The sequence below is a fragment of the Vicugna pacos genome, chromosome 13 (genome assembly GCF_048564905.1).
Source record: "Vicugna pacos chromosome 13, VicPac4, whole genome shotgun sequence".
Taxonomy (NCBI): domain Eukaryota; kingdom Metazoa; phylum Chordata; class Mammalia; order Artiodactyla; family Camelidae; genus Vicugna; species Vicugna pacos.
The window spans coordinates 504,439-520,718 of record NC_132999.1 but is presented as its reverse complement, the minus strand read 5'-3'; positions in this window follow the sequence as shown (position 1 = coordinate 520,718).

The window sequence follows — 16,280 nt, the reverse complement described above, 5'->3', positions numbered from 1 at the left end:
TCTTTGACCTTCTATGGTTAGCCTTGGAACTGTCATGGCACCTATGGGCATGTTATTTATCATGCTCATATGTAACAATGAGCATATAATGAAGCTCAAGGTCTACAAGAAGTCAAATCTCCCACCATCTTGAGCCTCAAGTCCTACTGGGGGTTGAATCTTTCACCATCCTAGTGTTAATTGCTGTGTTATTCCTTGAATGTCTATGCCTTGTCCGATTCCTGTGTCAAAGTTATCAATGGCAGATAAAGTCTATATCTGGAGTAGATGTTGAGTTGAAGCAAAAAATACCTCCAGTCAGAATGATAAAATCCAGGGAAGTAAAGGAAAACTACATTTATTAGATGCATTTGGTATTGAATAAGAACTTCTAAAACTGAAGGAATCATCACACCCACTCCGGTGAGAGACCTCAGGGACAGTGACTGAAAGAACCCTGCTCTATCGAGATGCTGAAACACCCTCTGAAGCACTGACTTAGAGGGACTTAAAGCCTGCGCTCTGACTTTTCTCCACCTCCAATGCTTTCCCAGAAGCCCACGTGGTTTAGTCTCCCATGTTGCCTACTGTAAATGATGCTTAAATGGGACCTTTCCAGTGAGGCTTAGCCTCACCACCTTATTTAAAACTATCATCTGTAGCCCCTACCTCAAAACTTACTATTTTCTTTACCCTGTATATATATATATTTTTTCCAATAGCAAAAATTTTAAATAACTTATTTAATGTATTATTGGTTGTTTATGTCATATTCTCTAGAATATGATTCACAAGAGTACAGATATTTGATGTTTTATTAACTAATGTATCCTAAGAATTTAGAAAAGTGCCTGTGACTCAGGAGTTGCTCAATAGATATTTGTTAAATGCAGTATTTATGACACTTGGAAATAAACTAATATAACTTCTGGGATTCTTCAGGAATCACACAGTTCCAGAGAAGGAATTTCCAGTTCCTACTAGGCTTCAAAAACCTTTCAATAAAAAAATTAAGAGATTAAGAGAGTTTGAAGAATGGTTTTAGGATTTAAATTAAGACTTGAGAACTTTAATCATGAATTCACTAGGAAAGGAGGATTTCATTACGAACTTTAATTCATTGTATTTTTGATATCATTGCGAGGAGGTTTAATCTTTGAATTTCTCTCTAAAAGGTAATAGAAAACTTGTATTAAATTATAGCATATCTCTATATTTTGGCATAGTTTTTTGTTGTTGAAATATACTTGTACATCTTTTACTGAAGTATCTTGATGTTATTTGAGTTATTTGAGTTCACTGCAGTTGATATAGATTGATGAATAGTACGGCTGGACTTAATTTGGCATAAAAATAGAACAAGAGTGAATTTCTAACTGACACTATAGACTGATCTTGGTGTTAGTTTAATGAGTACACTGTTTTGATTCATTTCAGAACATCTGGGTGGCAAACCTAAACTGAATACTGATGGTCTCAGGAAGAGACACAAAGCAGCATTTGCAGATGTTTGGAGAAGGAGACTCCCGAAAGGCAGATGCAGAGAAACTGCTAATCACTTGGGTCAGGGAAATGTTACAAAGTTCATTAACTGTGAGCTGCCTTGCAAAAAGTCCAATATGTCAAGGGAGAAAAAATAAAATAAAATAAAAAAAAACTAGGAAAGGGTAACGGAATCCTTCCTCCCATGCCTGATGCTTTCTTCCTCTAAAAGGAGCCCCCTTAGGTCTCTTCACTTTTACTCAGCCCTCCCTAGGGATGTACAGTAAATTGCCCTATTGATAAATTTGAGAAAAATAACAATATACCTAGCCCACCTACCGGCACAAAGAGAGCGTAGTGCTTGTCTGTTCCCTCTCAGCAGAGGACTGCCCGGGTCCCGCATGACAATGACTGGTTGGGTAATTTTGCCTCATTTGGGGATTTAGGTGGGACATCCATTTTGTGCTAAATTAAGCTCCACCCTCCCCATCAGTCTTCATTAATAGCAAAGATGATATGTTAGCCTCTACCTTGACCCATTGCTATTCAGACCTAGATGGAGAAGAGACTTGCTATTTATTGCCCTTCTTTTAATGAGCCTGAAAAGCATTTTCTTGTTGATCACCTGCTTGGGTGAAGACTTTCTCACTTTGAGATTTACAGTGGTGAGGAGATGTTTCCATCTTTTGGTTTGTCCTCTATCATTTTATCCTAGAGCTTCTTGGATCTTACTTCTTTTGCCTTTTTAACTCCAATTACTCCAAGCATGGCCAGTTTGATGGGCCCTCTCCCTGTGAGGGCCAGTAAGAAGGTATGAGACAGGCTGCTTCAGTCCTATCAGGATTTCTTCAGGGGCACCGGAAATATAAGTGAAAGCTTTTTACTTAATGGTTGTACAAATATATGAGATTACAACTCAAGAGAGAAAAACTTTAAAACTTTGCCTTCTGAAGTAATTTCAATATCCTCCTTTGTTTAAGTCTTTCTTCCTGAAATTCCTCACAATCCTTTCAAGAAAGGTCCCTTTTCTATGCACTAAAAGAAATATCAGTTTCTGAAACCATTTTCTTGCTCTTCTGAAATGCCTGATTTCTGTGTCCATTGTTCTGCAGTATTATTCATTCCTTGTTTTTATGTAATGTGGTTCATGAGGGGTTTGTACCTCTCTGCTAGAATCCATTTGAAAATATGTGGGGATAGTCTGGTTGTCAAAACCACTAGGCAACAGTGCTGCTATTTTTGGTGGATTGGAAGATGCTAATTAGAATACAATAAGGACAATCCTATCCAAATGTCAAAAGCAACCCATGAATTAAAAATGAGAAGGTTGTTTCAAGTTTTGAATATTGTGAACAGTGCTGTGCAGATCACTGCTGCACATGCCTCTTCCCGCCTAGGTGCACAGCAGTGAAATAGCGGGGATATACAGGTAAGGCTCTGTGAGCTTTAGAAGCTACTACCAATTTTCTCCAGTGACTAGAAAATTTATACCTCCATGGGCAGCGTAACACTGTCCTAAAAGCTCTATAGCCTTGTTTCCTCCTGGCATTTCATTCTTTTTATTTATTTGTCGCTAAGGTTAACTGTATTATTGAACATTTCAAGTTACTCTGACTTGAATTTGATTTATCTGATGACTACTGTGGTTGAGAAAATGTTCACATGTTTTGGGAGATTTTCTCCAAACTGTGTTGAAATTCCTGTTCAAAATTCTTCTCCCACTTTTTTTATGTTCCATTTCAGTTTTATTGAAATATAATCAGCATACAGCACTGTGTAAGTTTAAGGTATACAGCATAATGGTTTGACCCACAGGCATGATGAAATGATTGCCACATTTAATTCAGTAACCATCTAGCATCTCATAGATAGATGCAAAATAAAAGGAAAAATTTTTCCTTGTGATGAGAACTCTTAGTATATACTCTCTTAACTTTCATCTGTAACATATGGCAGTGTGAATTATATTTATCATGTTGTATGTTACATCTCTGGTACTTATTTATCTTATGACCAGAAGCTTGTACCTTTTGACCACTTTTGTCACCCTACAAAGATATTACATTATTATTGGCTGTATTCTCCACACTGTACATTTCATCCTGATTGCTCATTTATTTCTTCTCTTACTTTATATCATGCCTTTTTACTCTTTAAATTATATTGTTTAATGAACCAGTGTTTAACAACTTACCAGTTTATTTTATTTTTTTAGATAAAAGTGTGTATTATTTAGCATCACTAAAATAAATTCAAAATATTTAAAAGTTTTCTTGTGGCTTCCTCTGATTCATGGGTTATTTGGAAGTGAGTCATTTAATTTCTGTGTCATTGGGGAATTTCCATGTATCATTCTTTCATTGATTTTTAGTTTAATCTTCTTGTAATCAGAGAACATGCTTTCTTATTTAAAAGATACTTTATTTCTTTTTCCCCAGCTTTATTGAGGTGTATATAATCACACACCTCAATTTATTAATAAATAAACTTGTATGTATTTAAAGTGCACAACATAATGATTTGATATGCATATATGTTGTGAAATGATTACCGTAATCAGGTTAATTACCAATTTCATAACCTCACATACTCTATATTTTTTGTGTGTTCAGTGAGAATGCTTATGATCTGCTCTCTTAGCAAATTTCAAGTGTAAAACAAAGTATTATTAACTATAGTAACCATGCTATACGTTATCCCCAGTACTTATTCATCTTATAACTCTTTGACCATTGTCTCCCCATTTACCCGACACCCAGCTCCTAGTAAGCACTATTTTGTTCTTCTTTTCTGTGATTTTGATTTTTGGTTTTTTTTTAGATTCCACATATAAATGAGATCATACATTATTTGTCTTTCTCTGTCTTTGCGTAATGTCCCTGAGGTTCATCCATGTTGTCATGAAGAGAATGATTTCCTTCCTTCTCTTGACTAAATAATATTCCATTGTATCTGTCTATTATCTATCTATCTATCTATCTACCTATCTATCTATCTATCTATCTATCTATCTATCTATCTATCTATCTATCTATCTATCTCATATCTCTCTTATCCATTGATAGACACTGAAGTAGTTTCTATATCTTGGCTATTAGGACTAATGCTACAATAAACATGGGAATGCAGATACCTCTTCAAAATAATGATTTTGTTTCAGTCAGATACATACAGATATAAATGCAGAAATGGGGTTGGTGGACTGTGTGATAGTTCTGTTTTTATTTTTTTGAGCAGCCTCCATATTTTTTTATAGCTGTACCAATTTACATCCCCACCAACAGTTTTCTCTACATTCTCCACAACATTTGCTATCTCTTGTCTTTTTGATTAATGCCATCAAGGTGACATCTAATTGTGGTTTTGATTTGCATTTCCCTGATGATTAATGATGCTGAAAAACTTTTCATATACTTGTTGACTGTTTATATTTCTTCTCTGGAAAATTGTCTGTTCAGTGCATTGTCCATTTTTGAATCAGATGATGTCTGTGCTGTCTGTGCTTCTTATGTTTGTTGGATATTAACCTCTTATACAATACGTGGTCTGTAGGTATTTTTGCCCATTCTGTAAGTTGCCTTTTCAGTTTGTTGATGGTTTCCTTTGTTGTGCAGAAGATTTTTAGTTTGATGTAGATCCAATTGTTTATTTTTACTTCTGTTGCCTGTGCTTTTGGTGATATATATCCAAAAAAAAAAAAATTGCCAAGACCAATGTCAAGGAGTTTTTCCCCTGTGTTTTCATCTGGGAGTTTTATGGTTTCATGTCTTACAGTTAAGTGTTCAATCCATTTTGAGTTAGTTTTTATGACTGATATAAGACAGAGGTCCAGTTTCATCCTTTTGAATGTGGGTATCCAGCTCTCCCAGCACCAGTTATTTGAGAAACTATCCTTTGCCCAATGTACATTCTTGATGTCCTTGTCAGATTAGTTGATCATGTATGTATGAATTTATTTCTGGCCTTTATTTCTGTTCCATTAGTTTATGTGTGTGTTTTCTTCACCAGTGCAATATTTATTGTTTGGATTGTTTTGTACCGTAGGTTGAAATTGGAAAGTGTGATGCCCCCAGCTTTCTTCTTTCTTAAGATTTCTCTGGCTATTCAGGATCTTTTGTGGTTTTATACAAATTATGGGATTTTTTTTTTCTATTTCTTTGAAAACTGCCATTGGAATTTCAAGAGATTTCATTGAATGAGTGAGTATATTAAGTAGTATAGACATTTTAACAATATTAATTCTTACAATTATAGTCATTGGGTATCTTTTAAGTTGTTTGTGAATTCTTCAATTTTTTTCATTAATGTCTCAGCTTTCAATATACAGATCTTTCACATCCTTGGTTAAATTTATTTCTAAATATTTTATTGGGTTGATTCATTTATAAATGGATTGTTTTCTAAATTTATATTTTGACAGTTTGTAACTAAAGAAATGCAACTGATTTTTGTATATTAATTTTGTATACTGCAACTTTACTGAATCTGTGTATTAGTTCTAAAAGGTTTTGGTAGGGTCTTAGGGTTTTCCATAGATAAGATCATATCTTCTGCAAACAAAGACAGTTTTACTTCTTCTTTCCAATTTGGATGCTTTTTATTTCTGTTTCTTGCCTAGTTGCTCTGGCTGGGACTCCTAGTACTATGTTAAATAGATATGGTGATAATGGGCATCCTTCTCTTGTTCCTCATTGTAGAGGAAATGCTTTCAGCTTTTTTCCATGGAGTATGATTTTAGCTGTGGGCTTGAATTCTATATGACTTTCATTATTTTACTGTATATTCATTCTACATTAAATATTGTTGAGAGATTTTATCATAAATGTAGGATGAATTGTGTCATCCTATTGAGATAATAATATGCTTTTTATGCATATCATGCTGTTTATGTGGTGTTGTCACATTTACTGCTTTATTGAACCATCCTTGCAACCCAGGGATAAATTCCGCATGATCATGATGTATAATTCTTTTATGTGCTGTTGAACTCTGTCTTCTAATATTTTATTAAGACTTTTTGCATGTATGTTCATTAGGCATATTGGCCAGTGATTTTTTTTTTCCTTGTTGTGTTTTCTCACTTTGGCATCAGAGTTTTAACACTGGCCTTAGAAAATGAGTTTGAAAGTATTTCATACTTTTCAATTTTTGGGAAGCATTTGAGAAGGATTAACATTAATTTTTTAAATATTTAGTAGAATTTGCCAAGAAAACTGTATTGTTCCTGAGCTTATCTATGTTGAGGGATTTTTGATTACTGATTCTGTCTCCTTATTCATTATTGTATTTTTTAATTTCTTTTATTGTATTATTTAGCTCCAGAATTTCTGTGTGGTTCTTTTTTATGATTTTATCTCTGTGTTAAACTTCTCAACTTGCTTGTGTATTATTTTCCTGATTTGGCTTTATTGTTTTCTGTGTTTTCTTGTAACTCATTGTGCTTCCTAAAAACAATTTTTTTGAATTCTTAATCAGACAGATTATAGATCATTATTTCTTTGTGGTCAGTTACTGGAAGATTATTGTGTTTCTGTAGTAATCTCATATCTTCTTGACTTTTTTGTGTTTTGTTTCATCTTGTGTCACTCTTTGAATTTAAAGAGGCAGTAACTTCCTGCAGTCTTTAGTGAGTGGTTTCTAAGGGAAATATTCCCACCTGTCAGCCCTAATAGGGATTCTGAGGCTTTCTCAGACCTTTTCTATGGATTTATCTCTTCCACACTTCTTGTTCTCTCTTGGGGAGAGGGGATAATTCTTAAACTTGTATGCCTTCTCTTAATCTTACAAGGCCAGGTTGAATGCTGACAGTCTCCCATTTTCTTTCTTTAAGACAGTACTGAATGTTCAAGTTTGTGTGCTTTCTCCCAAACCACATAGTTAGTCTGGCTTTCTTTATGTGCTTACTACCTGTCTGCAAAGACTCACACTTTTTATTCATGGGGCACACTCAGAGAGCCCATCACAGGGGTTTAGGGTCATGTGACTGAGGTGCATGGAACATCGGGGTGCCTGTGGGCCAGTCAGAGAGATCCACAGGTGAGGCATTTTCATCATTCTCTGAACAGTCTTCTAGATGGAGCGCATGAAGCAGTTAGTAGGATCAACATCGTTTTGATGATTTCTGAGTCCTGGCCGCCGTGTTCCTGGTCTCTCCCTGCCCTCAGCTGAGCAGACAGTCTTAGTACTCTGGGTGGAGTGAGAAGGAAGCAGACCTCTTTGGAAGAGTCCCACGCAGCTGAGGAGGACAGCTCACTTACCCTTGTGGGATACATTGTGGATGGTGAGGCTCTCTCTTGGTACGGAGCTATGCTGCTTTAGGAGAGGGTGATATGGGTAAAGAAGTGAAACTGTTCCTCTTACCTCCCTCAATGCATCCAATTTCAGAATTTTTTTTTTTGCTCCAATAGTGTGCTAGACTTCCAAATTTCCACTAAGATATTCTCTCTTGTCTATGGATGATAATCCAAATGTGTGTTCTTTGAGAGGAAAATGAGGGAAAACTCCCATCTACCATCTTGTTGACACCAGTTTCCTTTGTTTTTAAATCTTATGCTTATGATTAGCTTTTTCTGTACTGTGCTTAAGAATTAATTGTAGGCCTCCTATGAGATCATTGGGTACTGTTCCTATATTATATTTATATATATATTATATAAATGAGAATTTCTGGAATGTCTAATATGTCCTATTTCACTGATGTATTTACTTATTTATCTTTTCACTAATACCACACTGTCTTAGTTATGGTAAAGTTCATAATAAATTTTGATACATGACGATGATGTAGTGCTATAAAATTTTAAAGCCAATTTAAAATTGTAGCTGTACTTCGTATTTTAAATTTTCATATAAATTTCAGAATCAACATCTCCATTCAGTAAGGAAGAATATTGCTAACATTTTAAATTACATTGCATTGAAACTATTAAAAGATTTAGAAGCAACTGACAGCTTTACCATATTTAGATTTCTAATCCATGAAGATTTACACCTTCTTCAATTGTTCCCCATAATGTCTGATATAAAGAACTTCATTAGTTTCTTCTTTAATTTTTCTCTATTGTGGTAGGAAGTATAACAACCTCACAAAGAAGTCCACGAACTAACCTCTAGAACCTGTAGATATGCTATCTTACATAGCAAAAAGGGACATTATAGGTGTGATTAAGTTAAGCATTTTGAGACAGAGATTATTCTAAATTATCTGGGTGGATCCCATGTAATCACAAGAATTATTAAGATGAAGGCCAGAAGGTCTGAGTCAAAGCAAGAGGTGTAACAAAGATGCAGAGGCTGGAGCAATGCAGATGCATAAGCCTACTAACATGAGCAGCCTGTGGAAGCTGGGAAAGGCAAGGAAACATTTCTCTCCTAGACCTTCCAGAAAGAATGCAGCGCTGCTAACCCACTTTCTAAATCTGATCTACAGAATTGTAAGATAATGAATATGTATTTTACTAAGTTTGTGGCAATTTCTAAATCAACAATAGGAAATTAATATGGTGTAATATTTAATAGAAAGTTCTTGAACATCTTTCTTTAGTGCATTTCTGATTATTTATATTCTTGATCCAGTTGTAAATGATACTATTAATTTTATTTTCTAAATACCCTTTGTTATAAAATATAAATGTAACTATATTAATACAGTATTTATTTTCTTTCTAGTGACCATATTGAATTTATTTATAGATTTGGATATATTATTTACAGTTTCTTTTGGAGTTTCTGTTTATACAATTATGCTATTTATAAATAGCAGCGTTTTATTTCTTCCTTTCTTATACTTCCTAATTCTTTGTCTTATGATATAATTTAGGATCTGGAATGGGATAGAGTACTAGTAGGAGAGAAGGAACAGGCAAAGGTAATGTGTTAGATGTTTGAGAGCTATAAGATAAATAGTTATCATAGATATTATGGAATTAGTTTTTTTTTCTGATTATAATTAATGCATTAGACAAAGACAAAGGGAAAACTAAAGGTGCTTAGCCACCAATTAAAATCTAAGTGCTAGAGCACTTAGAAAGATCTTCAGACAATGCCTAGTACAAAACTGTAAGAATAGAATACTTTCCAACAAACGGCATAGGGAAAAATGCAAAAATAATTAACCCTAGCCATAGCTTTCACTACGTTTAGGCAAGGGGTTCTTAATAGAATTCAAAATCAGAAATCATAAAGCAAAAGAAAAACGTTCTTTTAGTAATAGGAATAGCCAAGAATGTATTACTTGGCTCACTCATCGCCTTCCTTTTACTGAGCCCTTGTTAACGCTCTAACAAAGACACAGTGTGTGGCATAACAGATTCAGTTGCTGTTAGTACTTGTCCATTGTGATTTAACATAACCTCTTTGGTTCTGTAGGGGCTAGACTGGTGAGTTAGACACAGGTATACAGGGGCCTCCATCCTTATATTCTTGACGTCTATAAGGTCACTATTAATTTCTGCCATTACTCTCTGGAACCAATCTCTGTGTGTGGAAGGGGTGGGGGCTTGTTGTATTTGTATCTCTATTTTTATTTGCTATCATGTCCAGATGTGGCAGATATGCCAATTGAGAGAAAGCACTCAATATTTATATTACGAACAAAGAGACCTTAGCTGAGCAGTAAATTTTCATCGACAAGACACATAAAGGAAACCACTAAAAAACGTTAGCAGGTGGTCCATGTTATGAATTGTATTGATATAAACATAAAAAAAATCAAACTTACCTATTTTTTTCCAAAGAAAATGATCATCAGAGTAGAAAAATGTAGAAAATGTTGGTATAAAAAAGTAAAGTACAGCGTAGGTGAGATTGTGGGAAAGCCACCATTTAACGCCTGTACCTGAGCCCTAGCTCTGTCCTTGCTCTGTCAGCTTATGAATTACATTAATGTATTTTTATTGGATGCCTACTACTTCTATGGTATTTTACATTTATTACCCTTATACTTGTTTACAACCTTCTGAAAGTTCTTAGGATAATGATTGTGAAACTTGAGGCAGAAAATTGAAATAACATGAATAAGCAGCCTAACCAAGGAACCAATCAAGGGTTCTGCCCCTAACTTCCTAGCTAGCTCTTTATTCTTTACTGATCATCACTGGAAACTGATGAAACACAGTAAGCATATAATGCAGTGGTTCTTGGTATAAGATGGACCATTTTAACATATACTCTACTCCTTACCTATTATATTTATCTCTTTTATAGCTCTGGTAGGTTAGAAATGCTCAAAGACATAATTTTCTTAAAAATAAATGAGGTAAATGCCAGAACCATGGGCGAGTGAGTTTCAGTCTAATGTCAAGAAAATTTTGATTAAAAAAATTCAGATGATTTATAAGCATTGATAAAGACAATGAATGACCAATAAAAGCCAATGAAATTTTTTAAAATTTCTCATTTAATTAAAATTATTTTTCCCTAAGCAAGTAGAGGTGGAAGATTTATTCCTCCATTCCGTCATTTAACAGTATAAGAAAATAAAAAGTGATGGAAGGAGCATGTTCTTTGAAACAGGATAATTAGGGAAGATATCTTCTTGGATATCATATTTAAGTAGAGCCTATACACTCTGAAGGAGGAAGTCAAGTCCCTATGTAAGGGAAAAACATTTTATATAAGAAAATCAGCAATTACATAATTTCTTAAGAAAGACAGTGTTTTACAAGAGTGATAGGAAGTAGCTAGAGGTCACATTATAGAGGGATTTGTAAGAAAGACATCGATGCATTAGGATCAGGGCTGTAAGTTAATCAGATTTGAAAGATTATTTTGGATTCTGTGCAGAGAACTGTCAGAAGGAGGAAGGTGAAATAAAGACAGCCAGCATGAAATGCTAAAGACATAGAGTAAAATAATTTTAGCATGGCAATTGGCAAATGCTTTTTTCATTTTTTTGAGAAATTGATGGGTAATTCTAAATTTCCTGATAATATGGTTAACTACACTTGATAACTTCTCAATGAGAATCCCAAGAGAATATTGATTAAAGACTCAGCGTCAACCTGGAATGAACTGAGGCACAGGACTTGGTTCTTAATATTATCCTGTTGAGCATCTTTATCTGTGATTTAGCTGGGTACATGGAAAACATGCTAATGAAATTCACAGATGACCTGAAGCTGGCAGTAAGCCTCTGAAGCACATAGGCAGGCTATAAAATTACCACAACAGACTGGAAAATATAGTCATATTTTCCAGAGAAATTACTTTGCTTCTGAGAGGCAAATCTAGGACATCAGACAAAAATTCCAGACAAAGCCAAGAGCCCCACAAGCCCCCAAGTCCATGGAAAGTTGAAGCAAGAACATAGAGATGAGACTATAGCTACAATAACAGAGAAAAACAAGAAAGAGTGCCATCAATGTGTCAGAATTTTTCAGAAGTTTCTGTCAGTAAAGAAGATTTCCAGTTTCAGATTCTACAGAGAAACAAAACCAGGGAAACCACAGTTCAAATCAATAACAAAAGTACATTGTTGATGCTGTAGGACTATTTCAAGGGATATATAAACCAAGCTCAACAGAACTGTATTGAACCCTCTGGCTTTCACTAGGGTTATTAAGTGGGAAGCTGCCGAATAAGTGTGTTGGCCAATACATGTCAGCACTAAAGAATGAGGGAAATGCCTTAGGGAAGTTATAACTTCTACATATTCCTGCCCTTCCCACATACTCAACAGAAATAGTACATAGAACAAACACTGGTGAACAAGAATTAGCCATTAAAAAGTTAGAAAAATAATCAGAGAGAAAACAAATTCCATAAAGGAAAGTCACTAAATTAAAAAAAAAGTTAACACTCAATAAATCTAACAGAGCCAAATTTAAAAATTTTTGGAAAAAACTATAATTTGTATTTTAAACTTGATTCCAAAGAATATTGTACCTAGGGGAAAAATCAATTAGAATTCTTGAAATGAAACAGCTTATTTAACTAACAAAAGAGAGCAAACTAGTGGAATGAAACCCAGAAAAAATATTCAAAAGCAAAGTAGAAAAATAGAACGATAGAGAAGATTTGAGAGAAGGTTTAAATACATTGGACATAGATCTAGACATTCTTAACTTTACTTAATAGAAGAGAAATATACTTGAGAGGATGGAGGTATACAAATAATTAAAAATAATTAAAATCAAAGAAAGAAACTATAAGTCTGATAAATGAGAAGAAAAAACTGTTGTATATGCTCAGTCAGAAAGAAATAGGTTATATTGCAGTAAGAAACAATTTCCAAATCTTACTGGTATAAAAGGACAGTGGTTTATTACTTGTTCATACTATTACTAGATCAACCATACGCAGCTTGGGTTGGCATAGAGCTTTAGTGAATTTCATCCTCATTCAGGGACCCAGGGCAATGTATTATCCATCATCTAAACTATTTCTCCTTGCTGGAGTTGGGAGAAACATAGGTGGCATATTGCACATGGCGTCTTGGGGGATATTTTTCATGTTCAAATGTTACATGTATTACTTCTGCTTATGTTCCATGACCCAAGCAATTCATAAGGCTGAAACCTCACTTCAAAACAGAAAACAGAACAGCAACAAAAAGATATAAAACAGGAATGAGAAAGGATAATTATTGGAGACAAAGAAGAATTGAGCCACACATAATTGATGTGCAAGAAGCAGAGAACAACGCAAGTTGAAATAATATAGCAGATATAAATATACGAGAATAAAATAATCTTAAAACAGATTTGAATCTGTAGATTGAAAGGGCATAATTCATTACAGGAAAATTTTATGTAAATAATTAACACTAACAAATATCCTGTGAAACTGATGAGCAGCTAGTCAGAAAAATGATGTTGGCTTCCAATATCCTCAAAATAAAACAAAGTTTTGAGTAAAGGAATGGTACCTGAATAACATTATGGTCAGAACAAATTCATTCAGCCGTAGAGCAATGAATGTTCTTATGTCTGTAAAACCATCCTTGAGTATTTACTGAGAAAAGTACTAGAAAACCATCACATCTGGACAACAAATAAATATCTAAAGATGAAAAATGAAGGAATGTGGAAAGCTATAGTTTAAAAATAATTGATGAGGAACTTTGACTTTATTCAACCTTGAATTAGGGCAAACCAATTTTTAAAATTACATTTAGGAAAAAGAAAGTAAATGTGATATATCTTGACTGTATAAATTGATAATTCACCTGACAAAATCAAATTATAGGAATGCGGATAAAAGGTGGGAAGAAGTGTAAGTATGCTAAATCTCTTTTTTCATAATTGAGAGTCAATAGATGCAGTCAGTAATATAAATATTTAAAATTATTCTAATTATTTCTGTGTAATTTAACATCAGTTAAACATCATCATTCATACATTAACATTTTACGTGAATATAATTATTTTTTCAGTATAGCAAAATGTCTTCACGGAAAAACACCTGGAATATGAGAGCTTATACAAGGCTGTATCCATTAAAAATACATCTCCATAAGAATACATCTCAACAGCAATTGAGAAAACACCTAGATTAACAGTGTTTTCATTAAATACCAAGTTTGGTTCCTTACTCAAATGTTTGGAGATTTGTCATTCAAATTAGGGTTGTTATTTCTCCAAGTTATCAATAACCAGTTGCCTTCTTCATTTCCAGGGAAATCTTCCTAGAATATTGCTTTCATCCTTATACTCAGGATGTTTACATAAGCTCCATATATTTATAATCAAATTCCAAGCACATTTAAAAGAAACCAGTGCCATAGAGGAAGGCAGAGAAGGCCTCATACTTCTGAATTTAGCACAGACTGCTTTCTTTTACATTCAATTTATTAGCACTTAGTCATTTAACTATACTCAGCTGCATTGGAAGGAAGAATGTAGTCTTTCTTCTAGGCCCCCATAAAAAAGACAATCTGAAAAATTCTTAACAAAAATAAAGTTTTGGGCCCTAAAAAAAACAAGATAGTGGACATGAAACTTTTGCTAATATCCTTAGCATCTGATGTGTAGAAGAATGATGACCAATAATTTTTGTGACTCTAGAGAGCTAAACCAAGGTGTTTATAAGATTTCGGGGGAGGTGGCAGAATAAACTCTAGAGAACACAGTTACACATCTGTTTGAAAATAGAATGGATATTCCCTGTGTTCTGTGAAAACACAGAACACTAGTGATGCTCAAGCAGAGAGAGCAGAATGTTGTACTGAACTTATCTCTACAATCCATTTCAAATTTGAGATTCCTATAATAATAACATAGAAAATATTTTGTTAGTGAGATTTTAAATAGAAGAATCAGAGATTAAACTTGCAGCAGATATGAGACATCTCTTCATTCCTTTGTTACTGTTACTTGCCTTTATAAGAGATAACAAATGTAGCATTTTATTTATTATGCCGGTTAAACTCTTCTATTTTAATAAATAAATGTGCCTGAGATAAATGTCCTTCTATAAAGTGAATATGTAAATATCACAAGAAGACAAAAAGGGATAACCAATATTAAAGAGGAAAACACACGAAGTAATTTGCCTTAAGCCCAAATCCCATAAGTAATGGGTCTTAAATCCTAAATGGATCAATACAATTTTTTGGACTCATATGTATTCTTTTAAGGTTCTTTTACAGGTTTTCTCCACTATACAAGAATGTTCCAAAGTCACTTATTAACTCACTAACATTATCTATTATACTGATTTAGACAGCTCACATAATTTTTAATATTAACCACTGAGGTAACTAATACTGGTTAGAATTATCTTACTCTGTTTTCCTTGGAGGAAGCTCTTTGACCTGATTTTGGTTCCTTCAGGTGAAAGCAGAACTTCTCTCCTATAACTCTGAACCAGACAAGGAAACAATAACTTTCAATAATTGGAGAGGTTAAAGGAGAAAGTTTTAATACTCAGTGCTTCAGCAAAAATTAAGAGATTTTTCAGAGAGTGGATCCATTCTTTATTAATGAACTAAAATGTTCAGAAGAAAAGAAATTCAAATTTTAATGAAGAAATATACTTGATGTTGGACACTTTTTGAAATTACACCTCCCAATTTTCTTCTTTAACGTTATTCCCCAGATGATCTACATGAAGTGTTTTGCATAAGCAGAGATTTATATGTCCTTATAATAGCAGAAAGAGAAGGTAGCTGGCATTGTTGAGGTGTAATATGTTAAACATTATCTCTGAAACAGCATCTCTGTTTAAACATAAACTTTAAGTTCATTGAAATATTTTACTTTGTTGTAACACTTTTCAGATTATCCCATTTAATTTTCTATTGCCTTTATTATTAAAATTTATAGTTTTTCCCCTTTAACTTCATATTATGTTGGGCTGCAAAAAGGATACAGGATAATGTGTGGGCATTAATTAATTTAATTTTCATGTAAACAATTCCATATATCTATTAAAGTAGGCATATAGTCCTTAGGTTTTTGAGAAAGTGGGACTAATTCATTGAGGTAGTTAATGACTGTCAATTTAATTATTTCCTTTTAATACTATATTTCAACATCATCCTTTTTTATTAAATAGTAATATGAAAATGACAGAGACTCCTGATTATTTTTAGTACCCATTCACTGTTTCTAAAGACAGTGAATACTTAGCTGGTCATATAGTCACCTCTAACAAAGGCCATGGTTCCATTCTTCACATTGTGGAGGGGCTTTGAGACTACAATCAGCTAATGAGATGTAAATGGAATCATTCTGTATGTTCTATGGGAATCTTCTTTCAGAAAGACTGTATAGTCCATCAACCCTACTATTTTTTATCCTTTTTTCCATCTTATTACCTTGAGCACAGATGCTTCTCTGGAATGTGGGACTAAATTCCAGACTCTGGATAAAGCTGAG